Raw genomic sequence first — 23,997 nt, forward strand, 5'->3', positions numbered from 1 at the left:
GACCCAATCCAGGCAGCCATAGACATAACTAGACAACCTCACAATTATCTATCCCATACACAATACAACACCCATAGACTAAACAAAACACACACAACATACAATGCCCACCCCAACTCACGCCCTGACCAACTAAACATAATCAAAATAACATAAAAATAGGTCAGGAACGTGACAGATATTGCAACAAGAAAGATGTTTCTACAAACAACAAACAAAGTTTTTTCCCCCCTCAGTCATCATTGCACACACGATAGGACAGCAAAATATGCGCTGCAATGCTCCTCTTCTTTCTTTTCATCAACAAAACAAAAACAATAACAAAGACACTGGGCGAACAGTGGTGCTGTTTACCCTAATGCGGATTCCATCTTTAAGGGCAAGGCATAGTGGAAAAAGTTGTTTTGTTGTCTTTCTTAGGCATAGTGGGTGTTGTTGCTAAATGACTTAAATGTTGTTGATGTTGATGTGTGGGTGAGAGGGTGACAGCATTGACCAACCAGACTCCCACCGTAACGTATTTATTTGTTTTGTCTAGACTATTAGTGAGAGCTTGAGTGAGACAGCGCCTGTTTAAAGCCTGTTTAGAGTGTCTCTCTGTGTGGACAGTTTCTGCAGAATCTCCCAGGTCCAAATCAAAGGGGTTCAGATAAATTTGCCAGGTGAAGGAGATGAGGTCGACCTTGACTCCAAAAAGGTTGGGAGGAAAACAGGGCTTCTAGGCTCCTACTCCTCCTGCCTGCCTGTCTGCTCCCATTTCCACTCATCAACATGGAATAATGGTGGGAAAATGTCCTCCCAGCCCTGGCCTTTTGAAGACCTGTCTACAACTCCCATGGATAACTGGTAGTTCTAATCATCTCCCCTTCCCTTCAGACCCAGAAAACAAATAGAGGAAATCAACCTCTAGCAACTTCCTTAGTGACCATTTATGTTTCTATAAACAAGGAATTGTCTTTATTGTTGTGATTATTGTTCTTTGAATGCAGAATTAAATTATTCAGGATGTTGAAGGTATTTGTAGGGCCTCTAGTGTAGTTAACTGTGTTACAGTATAGACAGCCCGGACTGGCCGTGATGGACATACAGTTGAAGTCGGAAGTTTACATACACTTAGGTTGGAGTCATTTAAACTCGTTTTTCAACCACTCCACAAATGTCTTGTTAACAAACTATAGTTTTGGCAAGTCGGTTAGGACATCTACTTCGTGCATGACACAAGTAATTTTTCCAACAATTGTTTACAGACAGATTATTTCACTTATAATTCACTGTATCACAATTCTAGTGGGTCAGAAGTTTACATACACTAAGTTGACTGTGCCTTTAAACAGCTTGGAAAATTCCAGATAATGATGTCATGGCTTTAGAAGCTTCTGATAGGCTAATTTACATAATTTGAGTCAATCGGAGGTGTACCTGTGGATGTATTTCAAGGCCTACCATCAAACTCAGTGCCTCTTTGCTTGACATCATGGCAAAATCAAAAGAAATCAGCCAAGACCTCAGAAAATAAATTGTAGACCTCCACAAGTCTGGTTCATCCTTGGGATTAATTTCCAAACACCTGAAGGTACCACGTTCATCTGTACAAACAATTGCGCGCAAGTATAAACACCAAGGGACCACGCAGCCGTCATACCGCTCAGGAAGGAGACGCGTTCTGTCTCCTAGAGATGAACGTACTTTGGTGCGAGAAGTGCAAATCAGTCACAGAACAACAGCAAAGGACCTTGTGAAGATGCTGGAGGAAACAGGTACAAAAGTATCTATATCCACAGTAAAACAAGTCCTATATTGACATAACCTGAAAGGCCGCTCAGCAAGGAAGAAGCCACTGCTCCAAAACTGCCATAAAAAAGCGAGACTACGGTTTGCATATGCACATGGGGACAAAGATCATACTTTTTGGAGAAATATCCTCTGGTCTGATGAAACAAAAATAGAACTGTTTGGCCATAAGGACCATTGTTATGTTTGGAGGAAAAGGAGGGAGGCTTGCAAGCCAAAGAACACCATCCCAACCGTGGCAGCATCATGTTGTGGGGGTGCTTTGCTGCACAAGGGACTGGTGCACTTCACAAAATAGATGGCATCATGAGGAAGGGAAATGATGTGGCTATATTGAAGCAACATCTCAAGACATCAGTCAGGAAGTTAAATCTTGGTTGCAAATGGGTCTTCCAAATGGACAATGACCCCACGCATACTTCCAAAGTTGTGGCAAAATGGCTTAAGGACAACAAAGTTAAGGTATTGGAGTGGCCATCACAAAGCCCTGACCTCAATCCCATAGAATATTTGTGGGCAGAACTGAAAAAGCGTGTGCGAGCAAGGAGGCCTACCAACCTACACCAGCTCTGTCAGGAGGAATGGGCCAAAATTCACCCAACTTATTGTGGGAAGCTTGTGGAAGGCTACCCGAAACGTTTGACCCAAGTTAAACAATTTAAAGGCAATGCAACCGAATACTAATTGAGTGTATGTAAACTTCTGACCCACTGGGAATGTGATGAAAGAAATAAAAGCTGAAATAAATCATACTCTCTACTATTATTCTTACATTTCACATTCTTAAAATCAAGTGTTGATCCTAACTGACCTAAAACAGGACATTTTTACTAGGATTAAATGTCAGGAATTGTGAAAAACTGAGTTTAAATGTATTTGGCTAAGGTGTATGTAAACGTCCGACTTCAACTGTACTTAAATGACCTTCCTCTGGGCACAGACATAATTTCAACATCTAGCTTTGATTTACGTTTGCTGGAGATGTCAACAGAAAATACAAAATTCCCTTACGTTGATGACTTTTTGCAAATCCAACCAGTTTTACACGTTGATTCAGCATCATCAGATTTTGTTTTTGGCTGAAATAACATGGAAACAACTTTGATGCAACCAGTTTTTGCCCAGTGGGCTGTGCGGAACGAACTTCCCTGATGTACAAAGATTTGCTTTTGCTTTATCTGATGTTGGTTGGAACCAATGTTAGGGGCCAACATCTTTGTTTTTCATAAGATTTGTAACAGAAAGTAGACAAAGGGCATTTTTGATTTGCTCCCACAGTTCCGTTTTCCCACCTTAATGCAGGATAAATCCTCTGAGCTTTGTGGTCTTAACTCTGAAGATGAAGGCTATCAGAGATAGACTGCGTTGTGATATCACAATAGAATGGCTCATTTAGAGGGTGTGTGATTGTGGTTTAGTGGTTCTACTGTTAGATTTGTAGGCTCAAGTCTCCCCCATACAATGGTCAAGTCTCCCCCATACAATGGTCAAGTCTCCCCCATACAATGGTCAAGTCTCCCCCATACAATGGTCAAGTCTCCCCCATACAATGATCAAGTCTCACCCATACAATGGTCAAGTCTCACCCATACAATGGTCAAGTCTCCCCCATACAATGATCAAGTCTCACCCATACAATGGTCAAGTCTCACCCATACAATGGTCAAGTCTCCCCCATACAATGATCAAGTCTCACCCATACAATGATCAAGTCTCCCCCATACAATGGTCAAGTCTCCCCCATACAATGGTCAAGTCTCACCCATACAATGATCAAGTCTCACCCATACAATGATCAAGTCTCACCCATACAATGGTCAAGTCTCACCCATACAATGATCAAGTCTCCCCCATACAATGGTCAAGTCTCCCCCATACAATGGTCAAGTCTCACCCATACAATGATCAAGTCTCACCCATACAATGATCAAGTCTCTGAGTCTAGCAGAGATGATACTTTCTCTGGCCCTCACTGAAGGGTAGATACTCCACTTGTCTCCACCCCTCTGCATAATTGCCTTGTTTTTCTCCAGTACAGATGTTTCTTCAAGGGCATGCAGTGCAGTGGTTTCCTAGTCAATCCAGACCAGTCCTCTACTCTGAATGCCTCTCTTTAATTACAGTACGTGACTAGGAGATGCTTTTTGCTAGTAGGACAAGTTTAGCCTCCGGCGGATGTTTTTTGGAGCACTATTGTTTGTCAGGTCAAACAGGCCTTTACTCTATACTTGCCTTGCCTGCTTGTATATACACACTGTGTACAGATTTAAACAACACCAACCTTCATAATGTTAGATTAAAAGGAAAAGATATCCTCAGAGATGCGCATGAAAATAGCAACACATGACAGGTTAATTCCTGGCTCTATGGCTGGGCGTGGGTAGGATAGGATAGGGTTACCTGGCTGGTATTTGGCTCTTTGTCTGGGATAAGGCAGAGCCGGGCCGTGGAGATTACTGAGTTCTCTTTAGTAGCAGGCTGCGGTGTGTGGCGAGGCGCTAACGGAGGGCTTATATGAGGAGGGGGTTGAGGGAAAAATGTCACAGAAATGTCAAGTGCACAAGCACAATGGCAGGCTCTCACTAACACCCTGGAGGAGGCATAACACAGCCCAGCGCCCTCCTCCTCCAATGTTCCCCCTTTCCCTCCTTCCCGCCCTCCTTCCCTTCATCAAGTTTGGTCCAGACGTCTTCTTTTATTGCCCTTATTGATAGTTTTACCAGTAATTTCCCTTCTCTCTTCCGCCAGCCTTATCAGAGGCTGTTAACAGCTTTGACTGTGCGATATCTCTTGACTGTTTACACACCCCAGCCGCCATGCAGTGCAGTTGAGTGGTTTGGGCTGGCCATGGCCCTGTGACATTGTGTGTTGTCGGTGTGTGTTTTTGGGTCTTGTGACTGAGCGTGCTCTCTGGCCTGCTTCAAATGGGCCCCTCAGGTCGTTCTGTTCCAGACAGGCATGTCTTCCTCACCCAGAGGAGAAGGGAGCAAAGCCAGCCAACGGGAGAGAGAGAGGCTGGTTGATAGGCAGCATGCAGGCAGGCAGGCTGTCCCAAATCTGACACGGCGGCTGGATTAACAAGAAGTTAAGCTTTATTTTGATGTATAACACATATATTTTCAAGAATGTTAAATATTTGAAATTAGTATTTTTGAATTTCGCGCTCTGCAATTTCACTGGATGTTGGCCAGGTGGGACGCTACCGTCCATTCAAAATCAAAACAAATTTCACACATATATTATTTAATATATGTAAAGACAAGATTAAATCCAGAATAGTCTGATGGATGACAATATTAGCCTATCACTTGTGAGTTTGTGACTTTTTCAAATCATAGTCAAACACCTCATGTAGCCTAGCCCATAGGCCTATATGTTTTGATAAGGTTTGTATCACAACTAAAGTGACCAAATAACTTCTTAAAATGAAGCACGTTAATCCGCTTTACAAGGGGTGTAGTGCCTAACTGGCATAAATAAGCAGTGCGTGAGTTTCAAGTTTGAGGAAGATAATTTAACCATAAAAATGCACCTTTATAATAAAAGCATTACACGCGTAATCACATTTGTGTCACTTTTGATATTGGTGTTGTCCCACTCATGGAACATTCACGGTTATTCTGCCCTAACAAGCAAAAAGGCAGTAACTGCTCATTTGGTCGAAAAATGAGTTAATGTCATTTTTGCTGCATTAAATACATGCTTAATCATGTGGACAAGTATCCTGCCTCTATGGTTTCTTGGAGAAAATGGGGGTCATGTTAGCAGTAACTGCATAAAGTTACTGTGAAACAAAGGTTAATAAAAGCCATATTTCTCAGTTCCACGATATGAGCAGTTACTGCCTTTTTGCTTGGTAGGGCAGTATAGCCTACTGCCATGTGCGGATTGCTGTGCTTATAATGTGAAGAAATAGCCAAATAGTTTATCAACATTTTAAGCTGAACGTTCTGATCTGTTGCGTCAGCCACATTGAATAAAACATGTTTTTTTATGCCAGTGGTTGTATGCATTTTGGATTTATTGCACCGCACAACTGTCCCAGACTATGTTTGGGATATTTATTTCTCACACAGGATAAAATAGGTTGACTTTTGTACTATGGGGGATAGTAGATTGACATAGGCTAGTACTTTTGCTGTTCATTAGGCCTACTTATCTTGTTGGCTGACGAAAAGTAAATGTGGACAGTTCTTCCAATATCTTCAATATGCACCTCGGAATTGGATAAGGACGCGCACAGTTTCGTCCCCGATGTGTCTGTCTTCACTTGTAGCCTGTGAGAAAGCACCGATCACGTGACGAGAGCCATGTGAGTGAGAGGCGCTTCGGATTGCGCAGCACTCAGGGAGAAGGGCACTACACAGCACTCCGGGCCGCAAAATGCATGTATTTTTTTAGGGTGCATTATGGCCACAAAGGGGATGCCGCCTTGAAATTCGAGGCATTATCAAGTGCCTGTAAAATTGTGAATGAGAGACTATTGGAGTGTGTACAGCCTGCACAAAAAACTAAGCAGAGCTCATACCTTTCAAGCGACTTTTTTCAAATCATCATTTGAATCTCATCATGCAGCCTTACAATGTATTACAAATCAAAACATATTGTATTCTTCATACTATAAAATAAAATAATGCCACAGAATTATAAGAAAATCTTGTCTGCTAAATTAACTAGTGTAGCCCACAGCCATTTAGCATAGCCACATCAGGATCTAACTCCAGAGTATGCTATTCTTTTCTTCTGAAATAGAATACATTTTCTTCATATCATGCTTCTTTAGACCTGTCTAAAATACATAATGGAATTATTGTGAAGGTGAAGGTGTACATGGATTTATTATACTTTAAAACATTTAAATGTTCCAAAGGTTTGCATCAGTGGATGCCAGGAGATGCTAAATGTGTTTATGTTAATTAACGGTCAATTACCGTGAGACCGACGGTTGCTTGACAATCACCATCTGATGAAATTTTGTGACCGCCACAGCCCTAGTCCCAAACAGCCTTGTTCCATAAGGGCAGGTCACACCACACAGCTCTGGAGAAAACTACTGAGTAAGAGTAACAGACACTCCTCGTCTGACCTCACATATCTAACATATTTGTGTTTGAATAATTACTTAAACATTGCTCAGCTCCAATGAAACTCTGTTGTCTGGTTTCTTAACCACACTGCCTTTGACTTACATATTATTAAGCAATAATGCCCGAGGACGTGTGGTATATGGCCAATATACCACGGGCTAAGGACTATTCATAAGCACGACGCAACGCGGAGTGCCTGGACACAGTCCTTAGCCGTGGTATATTGACAGTATACCACAAACCCTCGAGGTGCCTTGTTGCTATTATAAACTGGTTACTAACGTAATTAGAGCAGTAAAAATACATGTTTTGTCATACCCGTGGTATACGGTCTCATATACCAAGGCTGTCAGCCAATCAGCATTCAGGGCTCAAACTACCCAGGTTATAACACCTGCTAACACCCTATTGGTTTTTATCTTTCACTTTTTTCCAAATGTGTCAACTGTCCAAGGCAGCTGGTTTGTGATTTGTGATAAATCATCTGTGTGTCTACATGTTTCTACTATGCCCCGTTAGTCTGCATCTTGCAAGACTGGTTGTGTGTTTTCCACAGTCTACGTAGTAGTAAATCTAGGCACTTGCCTTTCCTTGTTTGATGAGAAGGTTAATAAAGAGTCTTTGTGTGAGTTGATATGAGGGTGGGTCTTTAGGAGTAACTGTGGTATTAACTCAACTAGTGTTGTTGTGTCAGTGTTAGGGTCAAGGTTGGAGTGACTGGTCACAGAGAAAAAAATCTAATTGCAGCTGATTTTACAGTTTCAAAATAGCCTAGAATCACAAGTTATCGCTTCTAAACAAAATACCTTTTGGGGGGATTCTAATGAGGCTACAATGTTTTTGGGTTCATTGTTTGAACAGTCGCTGAGATTATATTTGGTTATCAATTAAAAAATAGGCTACTTTGATGCATAGGCTATATAGATCAGCTCAAGGAACCAAGCTAGTTGGTGGTAAAATACAGCGTCATTGCCTACACAACAACTGCCTCCACGGCTGCGCAAACAATTATACGGTGCGTTCCAAATTTAATGGCACACAGGAGTACATAGAATGTTTGCACGTACTACAAGTAGCCACCCCTTTTGTGACGAAAAACGACATTGCAACACTGCGCTACGCCCCGATACTTCCGTCTCCATAGGGTATAAATACTCCTTAACAGAGTAACAGACACTCATCCTCGTCTGAACTCACATAGCTAACTTTTCCCTTGAACGTGTTTGAATATTTACTTACAATATGCTCAGCTTCAATGAAACTCTGGTGTCTGGTTTCTTACATCTGGCCCTTGACTTACATATAACACCTGATAACACCCTGTTGGTTTGTATCTTTTACTTTGCTCCAAATGTGCCAACTGTCCAAGGCAGCTGGTTTGTGATTTGTGATAAATCATATCTGCATGTGTGTCGACACGTTTCTACTATGCTCCGTTAGTCAGCACCTTGCAAGACTGGTTTGGTGTTTTTCTCAGTCTACATAGTAGTAAAATAAAAACGGTGTCAGCTTTTTGGCACTTGTGTTAATAAAGGGTCTTTGTGTGAGTTGATATGAGGGTGGGTCTGTAAGAGTAATTGTGGTATTAACTCAACTAGTGTTGTGTCAGTGTTAGGGTCAAGGTTGGAAAGGGAAATACCTAGTCAATTGTACAACTGAATGCATTCAACTGACATGTCTTCCGCATCTCTGAATCAGAGAGGTGCGGGGGTTGCTTTAATCAACATCCATGTCAGCGGCGCCCGGGGAACAGTTGGTTAACTGCCTTGCTCAGGGGCAGAATGAAATATCTTTACCTTGTCAGCTCAGGGATTCGATCCAAAAACATTTACATTTACATTTAAGTCATTTAGCAGACGCTCTTATCCAGAGCGACTTACAAATTGGTGCATTCACCTTATGATATCCAGTGGAACAACCACTTTACAATAGTGCATCTAACTCTTTTAAGGGGGGGGGGGGTTAGAAGGATTACTTTATCCTATCCTAGGTATTCCTTAAAGAGGTGGGGTTTCAGGTGTCTCCGGAAGGTGGTGATTGACTCCGCTGACCTGGCGTCGTGAGGGAGTTTGTTCCACCATTGGGGTGCCAGAGCAGCGAACAGTTTTGACTGGGCTGAGCGGGAACTGTACTTCCTCAGAGGTAGGGAGGCGAGCAGGCCAGAGGTGGATGAACGCAGTGCCCTTGTTTGGGTGTAGGGCCTGATCAGAGCCTGAAGGTACGGAGGTGCCGTTCCCCTCACAGCTCCGTAGGCAAGCACCATGGTCTTGTAGCGGATGCGAGCTTCAACTGGAAGCCAGTGGAGAGAGCGGAGGAGCGGGGTGACGTGAGAGAACTTGGGAAAGTTGAACACCAGACGGGCTGCGGCGTTCTAAAAAAACCTTTTGGTTACTGTCCCAACGCTCCTACCCACCATGCTACCTGCCTCCCCTAGTGACTAGTGTTGAAAAGTGTATATATTACACATTTAACCAAAGTAATGCGTTAATTTACAATATCACTTTGCATGGAAAGGAATGCCTTATATTGCTCGTTATATTACTTTGCATTACTTTCATGCAATAAATCTCAAACCTCACCTTTTTGACTGTCTGAGGGAGTGAGGCGTGCCACGCACACTCTATCAACGATAGGCTACTTACTAACTCAGGTTTGATCACTAGTTTCTCCTTCCATCTGTGGTGCTGCTTTCCTGTGCTAGTCAAGAAGTGCTGCACAATCATATGGGCAGCTTAATTAGACATACTGTACCAGTCAAACGTATTAACCAAAAAAGTGTTAAACAAATCAAAATATATTATATTTTAGGTTCTTCAAAGTAGCCACCCTTTGCCTTGATGACAGCTTTGCACACTCTTGGCATTCTCTCAACCAGCTTCATGAGGAATGCTTTTCCAACAGTCTTGAAGGAGTTCCCACATATGCTGAGTATTTGTTGGCTGCTTTTTCTTCGCTCTGCAGTCCAACTCATCCCAAACCATCTCAATTGGGTTGAGGTCAGGTGATTGTGGAGGCCAGGTCATCTGATGCAGAATTCATTCACACTCCTTCTTGGTCAAATAGCCCTTACACAGCCTGGAGGTGTGTTTTGGGTCATTGTCCTGTTGAAAAACAAATGATAGTCCCACTAAGCGCAAACCAGATGGGATGGCGTATCACTGCAGAATGCTGTGGTAGCCATGCTGGTTAAGTGTGCCTTGAATTCAAAATAAATCACTTACAGTGTCACCAACAAAGCACCATCACACCTCCTCCTCCATGCTTCACGGTGGGAAACACACATGCGGAGATCATCCGTTCACCTACTCTGCGTCTCACAAAGACACGGCGGTTGGAACCAAAAATCTCAAATTTGGACTCATCAGACAAAAGCACAGTTTTCCACCAGTCCAATGTCCATTGCTAGTGTTTCTAGGCCCAATCAAGTCTCTTCTTCTTATTGGTGTCCTTTAGTGGTGGTTTATTTGTAGCAATTTGACCATGAAGGCCTGATTTAAGCAGTCTCCGCCGAACAGTTGTGGTTGAGATGTGTTTGTTACTTGAACTCTGTGAAGCATTTATTTGGGCTGCAATCTGAGCCTTGTAACTCTAATGAATTTATCCTCTGCAGCAGAGGTAACTCTGGGTCTTCCTTTCCTGTGGCAGTCCTCATGAGAGCCAGTTTCATCATAGCGCTTGATGGTTTTTGCGACCGCACTTGAAGAAACTTCAAAAGTTATTGAAATGTAACGGATTGACTGACCTTCATGTCTTAAAGTAAAGATGGACTGTCGTTTCTCTTTGCTTATTTGAGCTGTTCTTGCCATAATATGGACTTGGTCTTTTTCTGTATACCCGCCCTACCTTGTCACAATTCAACTGATTGGCTCAAACGCATTATGAGGGAAAGACATTCCACAAATTAACTTTTAACAAGGCACACCATTCCAGGTGACTACCTCATAAAGCTGTTGAGAGAATATCATCAATGCAAAGGTTGGCTCCTTTGAAGAATCTCAAATATAACATATTTTTGGAATTGTTTCACATTTTTTTTGTTTACTACGTGATTCCATATGTGTTATATATATATATATATATCATTCAAAATCTTTCTCTCGAGCCTCCAGTTCTGGTTAGACCGCACGTACACAAACCCATAAAGATGTATAGATGGCATATTTGCCACTATACGGGATAGCCCTCTATGCGGGCTTTGCTATCAAAGAAGTGATCAATGGCAAAGATCAGATGTGCGCCCTCTATACATTTTTATGGACAGCAGCTGTCATGACATTTCTCCAAACACTCTTTCTCCTCTCGCTTGAGAACTAAATGAGGAAGCAAGTCGAGATTGGATCCTGAAAACATGCACCCGGTAGAGATATGATTCTGAAAGTAACACACGCGTTACTTAACAAAGTAACTATAATTATATTACCCAGTTTTCAAAAGTAACGCAATAAATTACTAGTTACTCATAAAAAATTCTCCGATTACATTACGTGTCACTTTTGTAACAGGTTACCCCCAACACTGGGAGTGACTGGTCACACAGGGCTGATCACAGCATGTCCCAGCCCTGAACCCCTACAGAACCCAGCCGGCCAGCAGAGGAACATCATTAGGAGCCTTGGCAGTTGGCACCATTGCTCTCTGCTCTCTCCTGCTCTGGGAGACTTAATCTGTTTACTCCCTGGATGCCAGAGACACACTTGATATCACTTCTCTGTGTGCTCTGACCTGAACTAGGCCCATGGTACAGAGGACAGACTGTGGGTGTCATTGTGGTTAAGGATTTTAAATTAAATGTTTAGTTTGTGGGATCTGATACATTTAACCTACCTCTACAGCAGACCTAGAGTGTGTACTGGACAGGAGTTGGGAAAGGGGCTTGTGACTGTCTCTTTAAGTGAGTATATAAGGTAGGAATTCCTGCTGGGTAAGTCATTGCAGCTCTGAGAGGATAAAGAGGGGAAACACACAGAACAGCCTGTATGTACAGAGGCCATGTGGTATGGTGGAGAAAGAATGTTTGTGAAAAACCAAGAGATCACTGAATGGAAGTACGGATGATGATGGGGGTGGCAGAGACAGGCGCTGGGAATGTGTTTGTGTGTGTGCACAGCGTTAGGTGGCCTGTGTTATGCGATCGGTTGTCTTGTTTTTGTTTAACCAACGTAATCCCAGACCTTTGCCTCGACATGCAGGGAAGGCTTTTCAATTTTTAATGGCTTCTCTGAGGCTTATCAAAGGGCCGTGGTGAGGGACAGAAAGCAGGAAGGGCTCCAGTTCCAGCAGCCTCGCCTGCCCTGGCCTCCAAGAGGCCTGTGCTTTCCTGGGGGTACGGTATTGCTGCTGGTGACTCACTGCCTGGATCCATCTCCCTGTGCCAGGCCTGTCTGGCTCTGCTCAGGCAGTGTGCCACAGTGAAGATAGAGCCATGCCACTCTGTTGATCAACCTCACACCGTGAGCACTCCCTCTCTCTCTACTCCCTCCTCCCCCACAGTAAAGACGGCATAATCATATCCATCATCTTCTTCTCCACTGCCCTCAGCCATGCAGCATTCTCAATGGGTCACGACAGTGAAAGAGGGAAAAGCCATGGGAAACTGGGTCTGCACTACACACATTAGCTAGCTAGCCTAACCGCCATGTTTGTGTTGTGCCTCAAGGCCCTACCCACCAGTTTATCTGAGAGCAGTACAACAAAGCATTACAGGAGAGGTTCCCCATATGGAATCTATCCCCAATAGGTGCGAGAAGGGGGGTATTAATCAACACGTGAGACACAGTCCTCCTGTTCAGTTAACCCTGGGTCTACTACTGCTGTGTCTGCCGCTACGCCCTTGTCTTTATTATTTCCCCAGAGGACTGAGTACTGTTGATTCCTGTTGCTACTCCATGGTGCCATTGAAAATAAATACATAGAGAAGGTAGACAAGCCCCTCCCTCTATTTGTTTTCTCAGACTGTCTTTTTAAAGAGTGGTCAGGGGCAAGCAAACTGACAACAGGCTGTAAATAGGGTTATATGGTAGCATAGAGAGCTGCTTTATCAGTGGACAGAGGCCTCTCCTCTCTCCCCTCACTACTGCCCCCTGTAGACAATAAAATCAACAGCGTCAACTTGACGACAGTGAGACACTACAACTTGTATCTGTATGAACACAAATATGTTATAGAGTGCTTATTAATGTTTAGGGCAACGTTTTGTTGCCCTAGAGTGGCTCTGTGTGTGTGTGTGATTGTGTGTGTGTGTGTGTGTGTGTGTGTGTGTGTGTGTGTGTGTGTGTGTGTGTGTGTGTGTGTGTGTGTGTGTGTGTGTGTGTGTGTGTGTGTGTGTGTGTGTGTGTGTGTGTGAGTACATTCCATGTAGCTCTTCCCTCACTCTCACCCCTCGCCCCTCTTCTGGCCTCTGACACATTTTCTCTCATCTAGGTCACATTCATAAATGTGATTCTTGAGAAATGTGAGCAGGAGATCTTAATATGTTAAGCTGTTACAGAGCCGCTCTTCAGTTGGCCCCAAGCACCCGAGCCCTCGGAAAGCAAGGGAAAAATCTATTTGGTTACAAATAGTTTTTCTTCACAATTGGTTTTATAGTTTTCCTTTGGACTTTTGCTAGCCATAGAGGTTGAGTGGCGAGTGTGATTGGTTGGACAGGAATTATTTTCCCTCACTGTTTAGTATGTTTTTACTTCTCCCCAAAAGCATTTTATTACAGATTATATACTGTTTCACTGCATTCACTGTTTGTAGTGATGAGGGAAAAAATCAGTAGAGTAACATATCGAGTTATTATTTTTGATGATGTCTTGTATCGTTTTGACAATATCACAATATTATGTTTGCGCTAGTTGGCTGTACCTGTACCTGCACCAAAACTTCAGTATTCTTCCTTCATAGATTGTTCTTCATTTCCTTTTTAAATAGGGAGACAATTTATTTTCAGCACTTTTATTTCCATGACTGATCAAAACTTGTTTTCTCATGGCTCTCTCTCGTCCCTCTGCAGCAGACATACTGTTTGGACCATTGGATCGCAAATAAAATCACAGTATCAAATCGCAATAGATATAGAATGGTGAGAATCGCAATACATATTGTATCAGCACAAAGTATTGGGACAATCGTGAAGTCCCTACTAGTAAGTCCCTACCACTTACATGCCTGCCATGGATCTGTCAACAACAAGTTTACTACAAAGCATTTTGAACAGTAATGTCTTTCAAGTTGTCATTTTAAATGTTTTGTTTATCTGTTGTTTATTTGTAAAATGTGAATACTTTTTATCAAAATACTGTCCTCAATGCCCTTCTAAAGACATTAAAAGGCTGGACAGTGTAGCTTATGCTGCCACTCCGGACACACACACACACACGCACACACACACACATACACACAGTGTGTGCGAGCCACTCAGTGCCTGTGCTGATGGGCTGCCTGCTGCCTTCTGGACGCTCTGCGCGGCAGCTGTGACTCATCCGGCGCTCTCAACACTCATTCATAAATCTGTGTGAATACTATAACTTCCTCTCTCAGCGCCATGGGGCCTCCGCTCCGTGGTAGATTCCGCTCAATCCCATTGTAATGGCAGGAAGGATGAGGCCTATCTCGTCTCCGCCTGTTAGCATTGCTACTCACTAGCTGCTCCATACAGAGGTGAAAGGAGTAGCCGTGCCATGTCACCCTGCTCTGTTCCTCTCCACGCTGCTGGGACTGCCTGCCTGAGCTCTCTGCCCGCTGCGGCCACTACTCACTGCTGGGCAGGCTTGGCATTGCCAGGGAGATAATGCGTCATGCCCGCAAGTAAACTCTTAAAGACCAAGTTAATTCCACAGTTAGAAAAATAATATCTCATGGCGACAAATTTCTCCTGCAGAATTGAGGGTGTGCAATGTTGGTGCCTTGCAAAAGTATTCAGACCCCTTGGATTTCTTCACATTTTGTGTTACAAAGTGGGATTAAAATTGATTTAATTGTAATTTTTGGTGAACAATCTACACAAAATACTATGTAATGTCAAAGTGGAATATTTTTTTTGGGGGGGAATATAGTCGTTGCATAAGTATTCAGCCCCTTTATTTAGGCAAGCCTAAATTAGTTCAGGAGTAAAGGTTGGCTTACCAAAATCACATAATAAGTTACATGAACTCACTCTGTGTAAAATAATAGGGGTTGACATGATTTTTTAATGACAAACCCTTCCTCTGTCCCTCATACATACAACATCTGTAAGGTCCTACAGTCAAGTATTGAATTTTAAGCACAGATTTAACTACAAAGACCAGGAAGATTTTTGAAAGCCTCATAAAGAAGGGCAGTGATTGGTAGATGGGTAACAATAACAAATCAAACATTGAATATCTCTTTAATCATGGTCAATTGAATTATTATGCTATGGATTATATATTAAACCACTCAGACACAAAAGTCAAGGACAAAAGTCCTTCTGAACTGAACTGTAGGAGACGAATGAAACTGCTCAGTAATGTTACCATGAGGCAAATTGGTGAATTTAAAACAGCTACAGAGTTCAATGTCTGCGATGGTAGAAAACTGAGGATGGATCAACAATATTGTAGTGACTCCACAATAGTGACCTAAATGACAGTGAAAAGAAGAATACAAATATACGGAATACAAAACTTGCATCTTGTAAGAAAAAAGGCACTAAAGTAATACTGCATAAAACACAGCGAAGGAATATACTTTTTGGCCTGAATGCAAGGCCTTATGTTTGGTTGCAAATCCAACACAACATATCACTGAGTACCTGCCTTTTTATTTTCAAGCATGCTGGTGGCTGCATCCTGGTATGGGTATGCTTGACATCAGAAAATATACTGGGGAGTTTTTCAGGATAAAAAGAAATGGGATGCACAGAATCCTAGAGGAAAACCTGCTTCAGTCTGCTTTACCCCAGAGATTGGGAGAGGAATTCACCTTGCAGAAGGACAATAACCAACAACACAAGGCCAAATCTACACAGGAGTAGCTTATCAAAAAGACATTGAATGTTCCTGAGTGGCCAAGTTAAAGTTTTTACTTAAATTTGCTTGAAAATCTTTGGCAAGATTAGAAAATTGCTGTCTAGCCATGACCCCCAACATCTTCACAGAGTTTGAAGAATTTTTTAAATAATAAAGGGAAAATATTGCACAATCCAGGTGTGTAAAGCTCTTAGAGACTTACCCAAGACGACTCACAGCTCTAATCAATGCCCAAGTTGTTTCTAACATGTATTGACTCAGGGAGCTGAATACTTACGCAACGACTATATTTTTGTTATTTAATTTCTAATCATCTAAAGAAATTAAATAGAATGCTTCCACTTTGACATTATAGAGTATTTTCTGTAGATTGTTGAAAAAAATGACAATTAAATACATTTGTCCCACTTTGTAACACAATAAAATGTGTAGAAATACTTTTGCAAGGCATTGTATTTGACATACCGCAGAGAAGGAATATTTTTCTGCCATGGTTGAATAGCTAGTTTCAGGGGCAACAGGATCAGATACGTCTCTCTGCTGGCATCTTCACCTGCTCCCTTTATGGTGTGTGTGTTTGTTTATGTGTGTCTTTTCTGTTCATGTATGAGGCCCCTCACATTGCATAAATGTGAAGGCAGAAGCTTATGACAGACGCACTGAAGGGACAGTGTGTGGATGTGGAACGTGTGATAACTGAAAAGCAGGTGGGTCCATCCTGAGATGCCCAGTGGAGCTACATGGATCTGGGCCCTGACCCAGTCCCTTTGGGTAGTGAGGAGATATCAGCTGGTAGGTAGACGAAGGATGAGACCCCAATGATGTCTCAGTTCCAGAACATTGTTGATCACTGTCTATCCTTTCTAATGTCTTTTATAATTTTGCTCATTATTTTAGCTAGGGTTTTGTTACTCTTTACAGCTGGGTGTGTGATAAGAAAGGGTAACAGAAATCACTGGTCAATGCCATCATGAGTTCATATCATGAAGCAATATGGGAAAGGAGCAGTAAACGGACACTTTAGGAGTGTGGGGCAATTTAAATAATGCTCTTCAATGACAGTAGGCCGTCATTGTAAATAAGAATTTGTTCTTAACTATCTTGCCTAGTTAAATAAAGGTAAAATCAAGTTTTAAAAAGTTTTAAAAAATTGCTGTAGCTGGTCTTCATTGATAGAACAAATGTACTTACTTTTATGACTTATCTCTTTCAGAATGAAGTGGGAATGAACTTCTTTGAAATAACAGAGGTTAGTATAACAACTTGCTCTGTCACTTCTTAAGAGTTAAAGAAAAGCCACATGAAGGAGTGTGTGTGTGTGTGTGTGTGTGTGTGTGTGTGTGCGCGTGCGTGCGTGCGTGTGTGTGTGTGTGTGTGTGTGAACAGGCTTCAACGTGACAGCAGCACCAACGTTTGTTCTTATGCTAGCTTGTACACACTGAGGAGATGAAACGGTGTCATAAAATTACAAAATAAATCTTATGGAGTTACTCAGCTCATTGAAATGCCTCTGACAGCCACACTTCCCCTTTAACCCTTTACTGAGCTTTTTCAGTCTTCATTGTGAAGAGAGAACAGAATGCCTTGTTGATATAGATAGGGCTCACTCAACATTTATAGGTAGCTAGCCTCCAGAGTCCTTTAGGTTCTAGCTTCAAATCAAATCTAGCTTCTGTCTATCTTAGCGTTGTAATTCATGTGTGCTCTGTCTGCGATTGTCGGTGTTCGAAGGATGATCTTGACACCATCTGGGAGGAGAAGGAGAGTGCTTCCTTTTCCTCTGTCCCCCGGTCTGTTTGAGTGTAATCCCCGAGCAGTTGTCAGCACCCTGGGTAATATGCTCAGGTGTCTGGGGCTCCTGTGGTCTGCTGCTGCTGCTGGCCCTCAGTCTTGGCCTGTCTCTCTCTCCTGGTCCTGGCAGGCCCACTGCCTCTTGGCCAGACGCCCCACAGGGCTACTCCGACAGACCAACAGGCCTATAACCAGTTGGCGCTTTGCTAGCACCAGGGTGGCCAAGGATGAAATATGTGATCTTCAATGCTCTGAGTTGCTGCTGTTCAGAGAACTCTGTAGGTGTCTTTGGGCACACAATTTTTTTTCTTGAGGCAAGCCGAAGTCGGTAGCTAAAGTCTACGCCCCTTCGTGGGTGATTGGTCAACAGTAGGGATTCGTCAGTCTTTGTTCTCATTCAACGAGAGACGACTCGTTTTCATGTACATTTTCTAATTGAGAAATAATGCACCAAAATTGCGTGACTAAGATCTCCTTAGCAAAAACATAAACATTTATGACAGATTTCTTGAGTTATCTTAGATTAATTCTGATTATTTTGAGGAAGTGTATACAGACTACAGCATCTCAAAATGGACAAACAGTAGTATTGTCGTTTTTTTGTCATTTTTCATGCGAAGGTATTTTAAGGGAGCATGCAAGCCCACTCGTTCGGTTCGCCAAACCAACTTTGGGTAGCTGCTAGCTGAACTGAAGCATACTGACTCCTTAAAGAGGAGTTAGACAGTGCTGCAGTTTGTTTCAATATAATTTCAGGCTGATCTTGTTGGAGGTGGAAGTGCTCTTCATTCTTGGAGGATGTTATGTTATTTGATATATGTTTATATCTGGGGTGTATTTATGTGCCATACCCTCACCCCTGTCCTCACCCCTGTCCACAGCCCTGTCCTCACCCCTGTCCTCACCCCTGGCTGCGTTACTGTAGTAAGGTCGGGGGGCTGAGGAGGTTCAGCACAGCTGCACTCCAGTTTCATCAGCAGACGGAAGGACGGCCGGTGGGCCGTTACTGTGTCAGTTAAATATAGACCATCTCTGGAGCAGCAACAACAGCAGCTCTATCTCAGCCTGTTAGGAGGCGAGTGGGAGGCCACGTCACCTAGGGAACCTCACTATCCTCATTCATCCAGCCGGTTATACACTAATTTAGTGTTACTTATTGTCATTTTAAGGCTGTAGTTTAGGGTTAAAGAGGGGGTAAGGGTTAATATAAGGTGACACCAGGGGATAGTCTCTCTTTTTCTTGTTACGTTTTCCATATTCCCACAAAGTATCCGAAGGTCACCCCTGGTATCACTACCAGTAAATAGTTGGAAAACAGCCTATTTGTAAGTGACATCTGTCACGCCCTGACCTTAGAGAGCCTTTTTATGTCTCTATTTTGGTTTGGTCAGGGTGTGATTTGGGGTGGGCATTCTATGTTCTGATTTCTATGTTTTTGTATTTCTATGTGTTGGCCGGGTATGGTTCTCAATCAGGGACAGCTGTCTATCGTTGTCTCTGATTGGGAATCATACTTAGGCAGCCTTTTCCTCTGTTGTCATTGTGGGAAGTTGACTTTGTTAGGGGCATTATAGCCCTGTAAGCTTCACGGTTGTTTCTTCGTTTGTTGTTTTGTTGGCGACATTTTAAATTAAAGGAAAATGTACGCTCACCACGCTGCACTTTGGTCCACTTCTTTCGACGGCCGTGACAACATCATGGAGATGGACACTGTTCATGCCATGTGTGGCCATCTCTCTACCATTCCAAGATGGAGTTGTTTATTGGGTGTCTGTTCGGATGTCCTACCGAACCCCCCACACTGTCTGGCCTGTTTCCCTATTTCATGTCGTTATCTGGCTCCCATCCCCAGGCCCAGTGCTGAAAGAGCATAGTAGAGTGGAGCTGTGGGAGCGAAGGTGCATTAGTCTTCCTTTCATCTCTTGTGTCTGAGGAGAGCACGTTTGTTGATAAGTGTCCAACAGGCCTTTGAAGTCCCAGCCTCCGTTACTCTCTCCCCCACCATCCCCTATCCCTCCCATTAGTGCATCAATTACTGAGACATGACCAGCCGAGCCAGGCTTGTTTGCACTTGAGTGTGTTTTAGGGTCTACCTCTCTCTGGTCTTCTGATAAACATGACAGCGCTAGCCCAGAGCGTTCATGTAAACACCTCTGATTCTCATTCATGTTTTATTAGGCCACATTACTTACACTCATTTACACAAGGCTGCCTCTTGTTGCTAAACAATGTTTTTGGAGGGTTTTTGTTATACTTGCCTGGGTCCTTTGAATATAATTGTAACATTGACTGCACAAACGTGAATTATTGTGGATACATGAGTTAGAATGGTCTTTTCAGTCACGATACATGGCATCATATCTCCTCTGCTGTGTGGTCCCATCTCCCATCTCTCCAGTCAGGAGTTTTTCTCATGTACTGCAGTTAGCTCTGTTTCTTGGCCAGGCATGTACTAACGTGTTAAAAGGCTTGTTTTTACATTCCACCCTCTTCACTAGGTGATATATGGTTTATCTTGCTGTTTTGTTTAGTTTTTCCCTCCATCTACATGTGGTAATAATACTGATGCTCCGGTTGAGGAAAGCCCCTGGAATCTCAGGCTAGTGGTTTTAGCTGTTACAGTTATGTAACTGCTCTGTCTGTCTGTCTGTTTGTCTGTCTACCCAACCAAACTACTGCTCTATCTGTCCATGTACTGTATCTGCTGTTGATACTGGCACTGAGGGTAGTTAAGATGTTTCTGAAGAATTTAAAAACAATTATGAAAAGATATGTTACATAAGGTTGCTTTAGGGATGCAAAGTATATCGGTGAACATATCGGAATCTAGTTTAACGCCAATATTAAAAACCGATGTCAAAGCTACTGTGCAAACCTATATAACGTAGGTACATGACGTAATGATGCCACGTACAATTTCTAACCTAGCCCACACAATGTCTGCTGTGTGGATCGAGCAGTCAACAAGTCGAGCAGTCAACAAGTCGAGCAGTCATTTGAAAGAACATTTCAGCGAGACAACTCAAGGCAAAATCCATTAATGCCAAGATAATGGAATTCATCACCCTTGTCAATCAACCGTTCTCTGTCGTGGGTGATGTTGGCTTTCGCCGACTGGTCGAGCACTGGTACACACTATCAAATGGGCTACTTTTCAGATGTTGCCCTACCGGAGTTACACAGTAATAGCGTCACTGCTATTAGCTTCACGACATACATACTATGGAATGCCGTTTGGGTCTTTGCATGTCAAAAAAGATACAGTAGCACAGTCAAAGCTGCACAAAAAAAGTCTGCAAACAAGAAAACCCTGGACACGAACGATGTGTTTACAGTGCCGCGTTGGAAATAAAGCATAATTTGTTTGACCGCAACTTCTGGGGTAGCTAGCTTAGCTTGGTACCTAGCTAGCACCAATACAACCAGCCTGAAAACAATGACCAGTAGAAACTGCAGTCATTTTCATTATTCTTAGCAATGATTTAGGAATCCTTGTGAGTAAGTATTAGCAATGTTGCCACTTGTTGCCACCTATTGAAATTGAACTTCAGTTCATGAAAATAAATAGCTAGCCACCTACTTAACCCTGTTGCCCAAAGCTAACGTTATAAGCAGCCAGCTAGCTTCATTAAATAAGAACTGTCTTATAAATTAGGGTTATTTTAGATGATGACACCTAGCTATATAGTTAGCTAGCTAACTATAGCTACTGAAACAGATTATGTAATTTTGCTGTGTTTTTGGGAAAGAACATTGCTTGCATCCATCAGCTAGCTAGCTTTTTTTATGACCAGCACTGTAGGTGCGCGAGACAGTGATAGTGTAATCAATGTGTAATAACTACATAAAAAATGTATGAACGCGTTAAATTATTATGTGATGTGCAGTCATATTCAGGTCCTGATTGGTCAACAAGCTTATTTGACACGCCAAATATTTGTTTTTTTTTGTTGACACGCAAAGACCCAAACAGCGTTCCATAGAAATCCTGGTTGAGAATGAAACGACTGAACAAATGAACAACGAAATAGCACAGCATGTAAGTGAAATAAATAGTTTTTGATTATGTTTTACTGGTAATGGGAACATACGTAAATGCCAAAAAAATTACTTTTTGGTCAGTGTGTGTGTTTGTGTGTGTGTGTGTGTGTGTGTGTATGTGTGTGTGTGTGTGTGTGTGTGTGTGTGTGTGTGTGTGTGTGTGTGTGTGTGTGTGTGTAACCTTTGTTTAACTAGGCAAGTCAGTTAAGAACAAATTCTTATTTACAATGACGGCCCGGACGACGCTGGAACAATTGTGCGCCGCCCTATGGGACTCCCAATCACGGCCGGATGTGATACAGCCTGGATTCGAACCAGGGACTGTTGTTACGCCTCTTGCGCTGAGATGCAGTGCCTTAGACCGCTGCGTTCATGTGTGTGTGTGTTAACTATTTAACTGTACTAGAATGCTTAAAAGGCCACAAAAATGTAAAATATCGGTTATCGGTATTGTTTTTTTTTGTCAAGGAAAATATTGAATATCGGTATCGGCCAAAAATGTCATATTGGTGCATCAATAGTTGCTTTACACAATTATTTTTTTCGGAACCACATTGTGTTCTCTCCGGCCTGGTGCAGTTGAGAGCTGACAGACCTTTCTGTTACCAGCTTGAAAGTGGCTGTCTGCGAATAACTCTAGGCCTACATACTGGATGCATGTGTTTAGACAAATACGCCCTTAAACGTCAAAGCCCAAAGCCCAGCTCCAGATGTGTGTCCTCCAGCTAGCTGGGGTTTGGAGGCGTGGTGTGATAGGAAGTGTGTGTGTGTGTGTGTGTGTGTGTGTGTGTGTGTGTGTGTGTGTGTGTGTGTGTGTGTGTGTGTGTGTGTGTGTGTGTGTGTGTGTGTGTGTGTGTGTGTGTGTGTGTGTGTGTAGCATGCCTGTAGGATGCAGGAACACAACGTGGCTTTTGTTCAAGGGGATTGCAGCATTGCTACTATGATGTTTTTCACTCTGCATACGAAGTCATTCATCCGCACCATGGAATGCTGTTTCCTCTAGGTCATATTTATGCGTGTGGAGTTATTTTCTCTCTTTCGCTCCATTTTTCTCATTCGCTAATTTTTCAAAAGACTGGCTAATTTTGTTTATATCAGAGTCATTAAGGGTGAATCGTGTCCCCAGCACCGAAGAGCGTCTGCATTGTGCCACACAAATGGCCAATTGTAGTCGATGTTGATTATTAGATTAAGCACTTAGTTGACCCCCCTTTCCAATGTGTTTTCATCTGTTCTCGTTAACTGTGGATTCATTCACTCTCTGCTTCCATTGCTCTGCTTTGTGTTTTATACATGGGCAGAAAATGGAATCCAATATGTTTTTAACTGTGGGCTGTCCCACAGGGACTGTGAATATCACTGGGCTGTGTGAGAGAACGAGACCATGCAGTATAGATGGAACTGAAATAAACCATAAACCAGGCTGTCTGTCAGTCCAAGAACTCTGCTTTCCTTTGTTTGATTACCACTGGCTGACAAGACGCTTGATCAAATAAAACTGATATGAGAGGACATTGAGTTTCATTGGTTGGCAGTGAGAGGATTATATTACGTACAGTACCAGTCAAAGGTTTGGACACACCTACTCATTCAAGGGTTTTTCTTTATTTTTACTATTTTCTACATTGTAGAATAAATAGTGAAGACATCAAAACTATGAAATAAGACATATGGAATCATGTAGTAACCAAAAAAGTGTTTTAAAATATATATATTTTAGATTTTAGATTCTTCAAAGTAGCCACCCTTTGCCTTGATGACAGCTTTGCGCAAGCTTGGCATTCTCTCAATCAGCTTCACCTGGAATGCTTTTGCAACAGTCTTGAAAGAGTTCCCACATATGCTGAGCACTTGCTGGCTGCTTTTCCTTCACTCTGCGGTCCAACTCATCCCAAACTACCCCAACTGGGTTGAGGTCGGGTGATTGTGGAGGCCAGGTCATCTGATGCTGCACTCCATCACTCTCCTTCTTGGTCAAATAGCCCTTACACAGCCAGGAGGTGTGTTGGTTTATTGTCCTGTTGAAAAACAAATGATAGTCCCACTAAGCACAAACCAGATGGGATGGCGTATCACTGCAGAATGCTGTGGTAGCCATGCTGGTTAAGTGTGCCTTGAATTCTAAATAAATCACTTACAGTGTCACCAGCAAAGCACCCCACACCATCACACCTCCTCCTCCATTTTTCACAGTGGGAAACACACATGCGGAGATCATCCGTTCACCTACTCTGTGTCTCACAAAGACACGGCGGTTGGAACCAAAAATCTCAAATTTGGACTCATCAGACCAAAGGACAGATTTCCACCAG

The 23,997-nt window shown here is 42.7% G+C and overlaps 1 protein-coding gene across 1 annotated transcript in view; it reads left to right on the plus strand.

Annotated features, from left to right (window-relative positions):
- The window catches only part of LOC139539911 (insulin-like growth factor 1 receptor), a 190,110-nt gene that overhangs the window by 24,779 nt on the left and 141,334 nt on the right, over positions 1–23,997 (plus strand). The gene's annotated exons all lie outside the window — the stretch shown is intronic.

The sequence above is a fragment of the Salvelinus alpinus genome, chromosome 15 (assembly GCF_045679555.1).
Source record: "Salvelinus alpinus chromosome 15, SLU_Salpinus.1, whole genome shotgun sequence".
NCBI lineage: Eukaryota > Metazoa > Chordata > Actinopteri > Salmoniformes > Salmonidae > Salvelinus > Salvelinus alpinus.